The sequence below is a fragment of the Camellia sinensis genome, unplaced genomic scaffold, assembly GCF_055761805.1.
Source record: "Camellia sinensis isolate YWXY unplaced genomic scaffold, ASM5576180v1 Unanchor2, whole genome shotgun sequence".
NCBI lineage: Eukaryota > Viridiplantae > Streptophyta > Magnoliopsida > Ericales > Theaceae > Camellia > Camellia sinensis.
Genome location: NW_028129079.1, coordinates 18,548,363 through 18,558,794, shown reverse-complemented (window position 1 = coordinate 18,558,794; position 10,432 = coordinate 18,548,363).

The following is a 10,432-nucleotide window of genomic DNA, read 5'->3' as shown; positions in this document are numbered from 1 at the left end:
CTCACACACTATATTCGGTTCTGATGTACTGCTCACAGCACTCATACACTGCACTCACACACTGTATTTTGTATTTATACTCTGCTTTGCTGATGCATTTATCATTTGTCCTTTTCAGCCCCCATTCCAGATGTTGGCCGCAGGGGGTGCTCCAGCAGGACCATCTGCATCTACATGAGGAGGAGGGAGAGCAGGGCGAGGGACCACAGTACACCCCCGCACCAAGGTGGGGTGCACTCATGTTGGAAGCAGCTCTCGGGCACCAATCCCTGACGATGATGAGTCTGAGGCAGAGTCGGAGGCGGAGGCAGAGTCGTCCGAGGAGGAGATCGGAGATGACTCGAGCTCGGGCTCAAATGGTGGAGCTGGCGATGATGTTCCTGGACCTTCGTCTAGGAAGAGGACGAGGACAGACCCTCAGGCCTGAGACCAGTTGACATTGATCCAGACTTTTGTTGCCTTTCTTCTTTTTGTTTTACTTTTCTTTTTGCTGGTAGCTTAAGCACACTGTACTGCCGCAGGTAGGTTTTATTTTCTTCAAAGGTATGTACTTGAAAAGATGATGGAATGAAACGAACTTTTTGCTAGAAAAGTGTTGCATTTGTACATCGTATTGCATCGCATCGCATCATATTACATAACAATGTAATTGAATTAGAAATTGAACATGCATGTACTGCCGGGTCAGGTAGACCAACTTAGCAACTTAACTCAATGAGCAACCATAAAACCTTGACAAGTTTACAACTCGATAAACAAAGAGTAACAACTCGATAAGCAAAATTGCGACAACTCGATAAGCAAATGAACAACAACTCGATAAGAAAATGAGCAACAACTCGATAAGCAAATTGAAGTAATACAGGTGTGACTTTGCAAAATCAACATCGAAAGGCACTGGAAATGGAACTAATCACAAGTTCTCAATATGTTCAACATATAGAGTGTTCGTTTCGAACACACCATTCGCATCACAGTACTCTGTTCATTTTGGTCATATGGCTCATGCAGGACACTGCCGAGTCTAAATACACAGCCCATTCTGAACGTTGCTCATTCTGAACTCACAGCCCATAACACAACATTCGGTTTATTTGGCATAGAGCTAATCCTGAACAAACAGCTCAATCCGAACAGACGGGATGCAAAGATGGGATTGGCAGAAGTTGAAACATACTCAGATGCTCCATATATGGAAGAACAAATATGGAGAATGGCACAGCACTCTGAGCACAAAGCGATTCATTTTGAAAATCGAGAAATGAGTTCTCAATTAGGTATTGAGCCTACGACTGAACACAGCGAAAAGCGACTTAACAATAGAAGACAAAAGGGATACAACCTAAAGACAAACACAGACAGTTGAAACGACTCAAGACAAGAATCGAGACAAACAAAACGAAAGACATGACACTCGGACGCGTTACAAAAGCGAGAGGCCAGTTTCTTCGGGTATTATTTCCCACCCTTTCTCATTTGTGATTCTCACATCACTCGGCCCTCGAGCTCTGTTTTTCTGAAAAAGCCCTTTTCCTCGCTTTTTCTCTCAGCGCACAACTCTCTATTCTTCAATCCCTCATTTTTTATCCCTCCCCTGGGTGGTTTGATGGATAAACAAAAGGTTGTGGGTTCACGCCCAACATTATTAGCTCGCGGCTATCTCCTCCGGTGTCAAGGCCCCAGAAGAGGGAATGGAGTAACTTGATCCACTCGAGTTCGTGCTTCGCACTTGGCTTGATACCTCGTTGCTTGCAGGATGTTGAGAGCTTTCAGCCCTTTGTTGTTAGCTTCAGCTGTGTGCCTTTCTAGTAGGTAGAGTGCCCTTTCTGGCAAACACATGGATAAGGGGAAAAGACAAGAAGCCTGACTCAACTGTGCCCCTAGTTCATCATTTTGACCTCCCTTTTTTTTTGTTTTCACTTTCTACTAAAACAATTTTGACCAAAATGAGAGTTAGATTAACATGCTTGTTCAATTTTCTGATTTAAAACCATGCATGTTAGGCTATGAGCACTGGAATTTTTTCTTTTTGGGTCCAAGAAAATGGTCCGATTTTGGAAAAATGGAAAATTTTTCGAGAAAACTAGTCAACCTCAATAAAAATTCTCAAAAATTATTTTTGCAAACGGTCATTGCTCAACGAGCACGGAACCTACTCTCAAAGTGCGCAACCTCGGATCCATAACAATGGAAAAATTGCCTCTTGTCCGAATGGCATTGCATGGCAACGGAAAGTTGCCCCTTGTTTGGACGGGCACCGTAGTGCGTTGTAATCAGTCCTCATAGCGATGGTCACAACTAAACTCTCGGATACAGGAATGACAGAGATGATCAAAACCATTACATGGACATAGTCGTTTTTAGAAGTGTTTATGGCTGGACTTTAGGATGAAGTTGCCTACGTATCCCAAACATGGGAATCAAGTCTTACGTAGTTCCGGTTAAGGTACACTCGGGTATTAACCTCTCACTTTTTACGCTCTAACTTTTGCCAAGGCCGCCCTTCTGGGTTTTCGACCTTCCGAGCTATGTTTTTCTCTTCTTTTCAACTCTTTTCATTTCTTTTCTTTTTTTTTCTTCTTTTTTGCATTTTTTTTCTTTCTTTTTTCTTGTTCTTTTCTTTGCTCTAACTTTTGCCTGGGTCGCCCTTCCGGGTTTTCGGCCCAGCGAGCTTCTCAAGGGTAAAAGTGTAGCTTTGTCCATGTCAAATGGTTTTGAGATCTCGAAGCCATCTGAATCTAGAAGAATGGCTGCTGTTTACTGATGATGCCGGAATCCATCCAATAGGGGCTGAATTTGCCCCTAGTGTTGTGGATAGGAACTCAGTTGTTCTCCGGTAGTACTTTCTTCTTTCCCCCCTTCTGGGATTTGGCATTCTTGCCGATCTTCGTCTTGGACTCTTTGAGTGCATTATCTGACGTCTTTTGCCTCTTGTTCGAGAGGTGCTTCTGATCTTGCCATACGAGCCTCACGTCGTGATTGACAGTTTTGAACATTTTTGGATGCAAGTTCAAGGTTTTGAAAGCAAAGGGGTCGAGTCTCAAGGCTGAGAGTGATCCTAGGCTACACAATCTTAAGAGCGATTCCACACAGGTCTTTGCGGGACTGCGCAAAATATTTTTTTTTTTGAAAACTTTTAAAAAAACGACGAATCACTTGCGCTGAAGACAGTGCAGAACCAATCTGGATCAAGCCAGGGTCCTTCTCAGTACTCATACCAATCAAACATGATTCCATTCATTGAGGGCTCAGCACGCCTCTCTTTCTCTCAATTTGATCAAATTTTACAAATCCCGAGGAATTCCTCCCTCTTCGTTTTCATTACAATGTTCAAAAGGTTTTGAGAAACTTAGGTCAATGCAATGATTTCAAGGCACAAAAGAGCAGGTGACGAGCACCTCCGTTCCATTCAAATCTTCTGGTACAATAGACTCAAGGCAGACGCAAACACGAGAGTGTGAAACTTACTGTTGTTTCATTCGAATCTCCTGGTGTAACTGGCTTCAAAACAGAAACAGACTCAAAAGAAAAGACGAATACAAAACAAAATAGTGATATCCGAAGCAACAACCCCAGAATCACCCAGCTTCTATATAATAGGACTGACTCGATACAATCAAGACAGACCCTTAATCAAAAAGACTGACTCAAAACAAAGAGACAGACTCAAAACAAAACCACAGAACTAACTCAGCACCCGAGTCAAAAACTACAAAAGTTAGCATTCGAAGATGCTCAAAACAGTGCACGCCACACGCCACATCTGAGGTAAACCGAGCATCGCCCGCAGGTGGGCCAACCCCTGATCACATACTTGCATTATCTTCGAAGTCCAGAAACTCAGTGGTGACAGACTTGGCTGAGCTTGGAGGGAGGATGACCTCATTATCGATCAAGTCTTGCACTTCGTGGCGAAGACGAAAGCAATTATCGGTGGTGTGACCAGCCTGTTGATGGTACGCACAGTACTGGGTAGCATCACGACCCGGTGGAAGATGAGCAAGGAGAGACTGAGGCTCAAGAGGTTTGAGATGACCTTTTTCCGTAAGGATTCGAAGAGCCTTGGACAAAGGCATGTAAAGAGCATGAAAGACCCTGTGCCCTCAGGGCAGGTGTAGACACCCCATTTTTGACCACCCTTAAGACTTGGGCGTTACTGATGGTTTACTTAGTGGAGAAAGGTGTGCAGGGCAAAAATTCAATTTCTTCAGCAAGGAGAGAGCCAAATCTTAACTTCACACTCCATTTTGGACCAAAGCTATTTTGGATGGTTTTTAGACTTTAAAACCCTCTCTTTCAAAACATTTTTGAAATAAAATTCCTACGATGCTCTGAGACTCACATTTTGTCAAATAATGCGCTTTTTGATAAACCGAGCAAGGACAAAGTGGAAATTAATGAAAGAGAGATGAAATCTTTGAAAAATATTTCAAAACACCTTACTTAGGGGTTTGAAGTTGAAGAAAAGAGGAGAAGAGGGGAGAAAACAAGTTGGAGAAGAAGTTCGGCAAGGATCCGGGTAGAAGAGAGTCGAGCGACCCTCGCTGAATCAGGCTTATTCATCTGCATACTTGGATTTTAGCTATGAGGCCACCACCGTTGGAAAGATTACTTCCAGGGCTTCATTTTTCACTCAAGAATCTCCTAAAGCCAAGTCTGGGTGGGGGAGATATGGTTGGTTGAAGTTGGGCATCATCCTGGTTGGATCGAATCTGCGCGGCTTCACCAAAAAGGGCATAACTTTGTGCACAGGAGGAATTTTAATGCAAGGTTTGTGGCATTGGAAAGTTAACTTCCGGGGCTTCAATTTGGACACCCACCGGCCACTTTTGGGCCTTGGAAGCATCTATCGGTAATCTATTTAGTCGACCGGAAATTTATTGTGCCGACCGGCCATTTATTTTGGCTGACGACCTCCTTTTCTGGCCGGTTTGACCTTTTTGCACCTTCCAGGCTTTGTGCATGCCAGCTGTGTCAGCTGGGATGCACAAACCCGTCCCCCATACAAATAGGTGGTTGTTTTGAGCCCTTGACCCCTTTTTTTGCACCCTTTGCTCAAGGCTTCTTGAGGAAGCCTTGACTCCTTATCTTGGCTTCCTCAAGAAGCTTACCAGCTGTCCTAGCTTCCGTGAGAAGCCTTAGCCCTCTTGCCCCCCTTGACCCTTTCTCTTAAGCCTCTCTTATAAGCTTAGAGCCATTTCCATTGCCTATTTAAGGGCCTCTCCTCCTCCATTGTTAGGGGTTGATGGGTTGAACAAAAAACCAGACCTATACATATATATCTGATATATATCCCCCTCTCTCTCTATATCTCCCTCTCTCTCCTCATTTGGGTGTGTTAGAGGGCTCTAAAGTGTGAGGTTCTTGGCCCTTTACACTACACCTCCAAGCCTACTACCTCCACCATCCATTCAAACACCTTGAGGCTGATTTTCAAAGGCTAGGAGCTCATTTTCTGGACCAAAGAGCTGCTGTCACCTTTTGGCTACAAGGGTAACACACTTTTCCCTCTTTGTTCCCCATTTTTGCACACACTTTTAGCCTATCTTGCTTTCTGTTTTGAGCTTAGTGTATAACTGAAAAAAGTCTTGTTTTTAGCTCATTTTCAAGTTTGTTTAAGAACACTTTTGTGTTTGGGGTTGTCTACCCCCTCTTAGGCCTTGTTTGGCCTCATTTTTATGCATTTTTTGTGAGCTCCGGGACCACCTTTTTTAGGCCTCCTCACCACTGAAATCTTAACGGATTTCAGTGGTGAGGAGGGTGTCTTAAGGTTCTAAGAAGGAGAGGGCCATCCCCTCTCCTTATTGTCTTCATTACTTGCATTTTTGGCCTTACAAAGGGGCCTATGTTTGCACACATCTTGAGCTCGGTTCAGGCATTTTTCAGTGGGTTTTAGGACCCTTAGAACTCATTTTCAGAGTTGATTTGGTCTTGCTAAATGTCAATCTTGCATGTGCTTAATAACTCCTTGCATGGCCCTCTAAAGTAACTCATCATTTTTGCATGCCATGGTTGCATATCAGTGGTTATTTGGGCCTATTTTCACATGTTTTATTCACTGATTTTTGATGGTTTGGTGAGATTCCATGTGCATTATATACTTTCCATACAACCCATGTTTGCTAGTCAAAGTTGCATGCTATTTTAGTCCATCTTGCTAACATCTTTTGGCCATGCTTTGAACTGAAAATATGCATGTTTTGGGACTGCCTTGACTCTGTCTTCATGCTTCATGATCAAATAATGCATGCTTTGTATAGCTGTAAGCCATCATATGTGCCTAGTTTTGAGTTTCGGGGCTCATCTCATGCATCGGGTGCCATATTTCCATGATTCGGGACTATTTTGTATCATATTTCAGTGCTGAAATTTTCATGTTTACATATCATATTCCATGCCTTGCCATGCTTTGGTAGAGTGGCATTTGATGCCTTAGGTTCGGTCCTCGATTTGCGTGCATGCGTGCACGCATTTCGAGTGTCTCATTTTCATCTAATGGCCACTGATTTTGGCATGCTTGTGAGCTATCCATGTTAGTTTAAGTCCATCATCGCATGTTGTTGCATGCCATGTTTGCTTATATGTTTAGGTTGCGTGCCTTGTATACATTGCTCATTAAGGGTCTGTAATAATTAATTAGCTAGGATAGTTGATTTGTTATTCGGACTGTATTATTCTTTCGGACCCTCCGAGTGAGGGCAATTGTGTAATAAGTGTGTGTGAGTGTGTGTATGTCTTCCAACCCTACGTCTTTCTTCCCTTTTATTTACCCGCTTATGATGGTAGACTAGGGCATATTTAAATTAGCATACCTTATGCTTAGCATGCGTGCATCCATACATTTGTCTTACATGCACTAGGCTCGGTACATCATGCTAACTGCACTCGTATTTCAATTCCAAGTTGAGTATTTGTTAGCTGCAACATTTCACATGCCACGTTTAGGATAGCCGAGCCTGTTTGGATTGCATCTTTGCATGTGTTGCATTAGCCATTTCAAATATGAACTAGGATCATGCATGTGATTACTAACTGGTTTCTGTTTTGGCTTCGAGTACTAGGTGAGCTTTTATGCTTTAGCATGCCGCATGCGTGTGAGTGTTGCCATAATTGCATGATTACCATGAGGCTAGCTGCTTATGTGATATAACTGCTTGAATGCCTGTGGATGGAGGTCGAATTGCTTAAATTGGGATAATGCATTAAAACTGTGAATTTTAAGCCCACTAGATAGTGGCAAAACCATCTTTTCTAAAAGCCCACTTGAGGGTGACAAAACCTGCATTTTAGCTTACTTGCGAGTAGCAAACCATTTTCAAAACAAACATGAAATGTTTTGTTCCAATTTAGGCGATTTGGTCTATACTTGTTTGCTGTGCGCATAACATAGTAATTCTAGGCTAATAACTGGAATAAGAACATAATAATGCTTTCAAAACAAGATACCATGGTTAGTAGAGGCCGATCTTTGATCGGGCGAGAGGGGGTGCTCATAGCTGACCTTCCCCAATCGTACCCAAGTTCCCGAGCCGAGGCAACTTTGGTGATGACGGACACGTGGCCTTTGGCACCGAGTCAGGGTTTCCTAAATTTCCCAAAATAAAATATTTAGGTGGCGACTCTGTATCTGGCAAAGCAGTCCATGTTTGGCACTTCTTTTAAAAAAATCTGTTTCTCAAAATGATTTGTCGGATTTGGACTCTTTGGTTCAAATTAAGAACCGTGACAATTTGAGAGTCCTGAACTGTAGTAGACCCGCAAAATGAACAGAACGGGGGGACTCGTCCTCCCGGGGCGTTCGGGGACGTCAACAGTTTCTGGCGACTCTGCTGGGGATTTTAGAGAGCTTGACTCGAACTCGTGATATCCTGTTTTGATTACACTTATGTGTTTCTTTGCATTGCATGTGCATTGGTGCGCCTAGGACACCATGTTTGCCATCTGCCATTCCTGAACGGTTTGCCGAAGGCTTGACTTTGTCAAGGCATGCCATAAGGCTGACCGGTTGTGGGCTCTGACAGTATGGGAACACAAACCCCGATTTTACCGGGGCACCCTTTTCGACCATTCAACGTAGTGCATATCGAAATCCATAGTGACTATTCCAAACTAGGACAGGTTACTTACCCGATGTTAGGTTGTTTGAAAACCACTGCGTGTGTAGTGAAACCCTAGCTCCTGACAAAATAGGACAGGGAAACCCTACCCCAACGTAGGGGTGTTTTGGCTCTCACTTATCTACTATGTGCTTTAGAGTTGGCCTCTACAGGATTGCATGTATCAGTTTGCAAGTTTGAGTATCAGGCCTGTGGGCATCACAATCAGTATTTGGGGAATTAGTTTTACCTGAGGGTATCAGTTTACAGGCAAAATTTTGGGGCAGAATTCAGTAGAGAGCACAGTTATCATAGTGCTCATATCTGTTTTGGTGAAATCAGGCTGAGGTGCTGTCTGTTTTCTCTTTTGCAAGGTAGTCCTAGAACCATAGCTTTAGAAGGCTCCGATATCCCCCGAGGTTCATCGAACTTGTGCTGATAGACTTTGTCAAATCAGAGATTCAGTTCAAGGGCAATCAGTGCTCCTTTGCCAAAGACAGGGTAAAAAGGCCAGTCAGGCACAGATCATCAGTCTTCGGATCAGCAGTCATTATCCATCTCACCTGTGCGTAATTGGGTTGAGATATCTGTTTTTATCTCAGGAAGGTATACCGGTTGCTCAGTTAGATCGGAACAATATGTCGAGTCTGGAAGAGATGGTGCGCCAACTCCAGGATAGTATGAAAGCCATGCAGCAAGACACTGTCCGTCAAGCAGAATTCGCCAAGCAACAAGCTGTGGTCATAGCCCAACAGGCAGAGACAATTGCCAGGTTAGAGCAGCAAACTGGAGTATCTACTTCACACCAGGCTCCTCCCCCACCAAGAGTTCCAACACTCGAAGAGACAGCTAATGTCCAGGAAGATACGGACATTCTGACAGGGCCAGCTCCGCCCCCGGTTCTACCCCAGCTATCTAAAACACCCACCAACCTACCAGACCCCCCCTTTGATATCGAGACAGACCCCACAGCATTGAAAGTGAGCAAGCTTGAGAAATTGTTCAAGAAGTCTCAGGGGGCCCACTCTATTCCTGACATTGAAGACGGGTATACAGACTCGGCTGTGACGCTGCCTGACAGATTCAAAATGCCGCATATTGATTGTTTCGATGGGTCCGGGGACCCCATGGTGCACCTGAGACTGTTTTCAGACATACTAAGGCCGATGGGCCTCACCAGATTACAGAAGCTATCATTGTTTGGCCGGACCCTGTCTGGGATAGCCGCAATCTGGTATGCAAAATTGGAGAACTCTGTGAAACAGAATTGGGAAGAGATGGCTGAGGCCTTCAGTGATCAATACTCCTACAACACACAGATTGAGGTTACAACTCGTGATCTTGAAGTCACTCGCCAAGAGCCAAAGGAGAGCTTCTTAGAATTCGTGGCCCGCTAGAGGGCCAAGGCCTCAATGATGACAATTAGGCCAACGGATAAGGATCAAATACGGATGGTTGTGCGCAACCTCCAGCCCAAACTAATACAGAAAATGATCGTGCTCCCCTTCCCTACCTTTTCAGATTTGTATGAGATGAGAGTACAGATCGAGGACGCTATGAAGCAGGGCCTCATGGACCAGGAGAAGGAACAACCTAGGAGGCCGTTTTCTCGTAGTTCAAATGCGACCACCGGTGGTGACGCAGTTGCTAGGACCTCAGACGTGGGCATGGTCGCCACCACCACACCAAGAGCAGCCACCCCCTTTGTTGGTGCATCCAATCCAAACCCCCGGACTTCGGACTATCTACCCCGAGGCAAGAGGGTTTTCATCCCGCTTTTGATGCCTTTGTTTAAAGCTCTAGGGGTCCTACTCAGGAAAGGACATCTGAAACCGTTAGAACAACGACCTTTACCCGATCCTCTCCCTGCAAAGGATGACCCGGCTAAGTACTGTGCCTTCCATCAACAAACCGGTCATGACACCAACAGTTGTGTCCGTCTTCGCCACGAGATACAAAATCTGATCGACAATAAGGTCATCGTCGCACCAAGCTCTGCAAAGTCTATTGGCACTTGATCAGTGAACTTGTGGGGGGATAATGTGATGTGATCAGAGGTTGGACCACCTGCGGGCGGCACTCAGTTTACTCCAGATGTGGTGTATGGCACGCACTATTTTGAGCATTTGTGAATGCTAGTTTTGTACATTTTGACTTGGGTATTGGGTCAGTCTTGTTGTGTTGTTTTGAGTCTGTTTTGAGTCAGTCCTTTTGTTTCGAGGTCTGTCTTGTCGTATCGAGTCAGTCCTGTTGTGTAGGAGTCGGGTGATTCCGGGGGCGTTACCTCGGACATCACTATCTTGTTTTGTGTTTGTCTTTTTGCTTTCTTTTGAGTC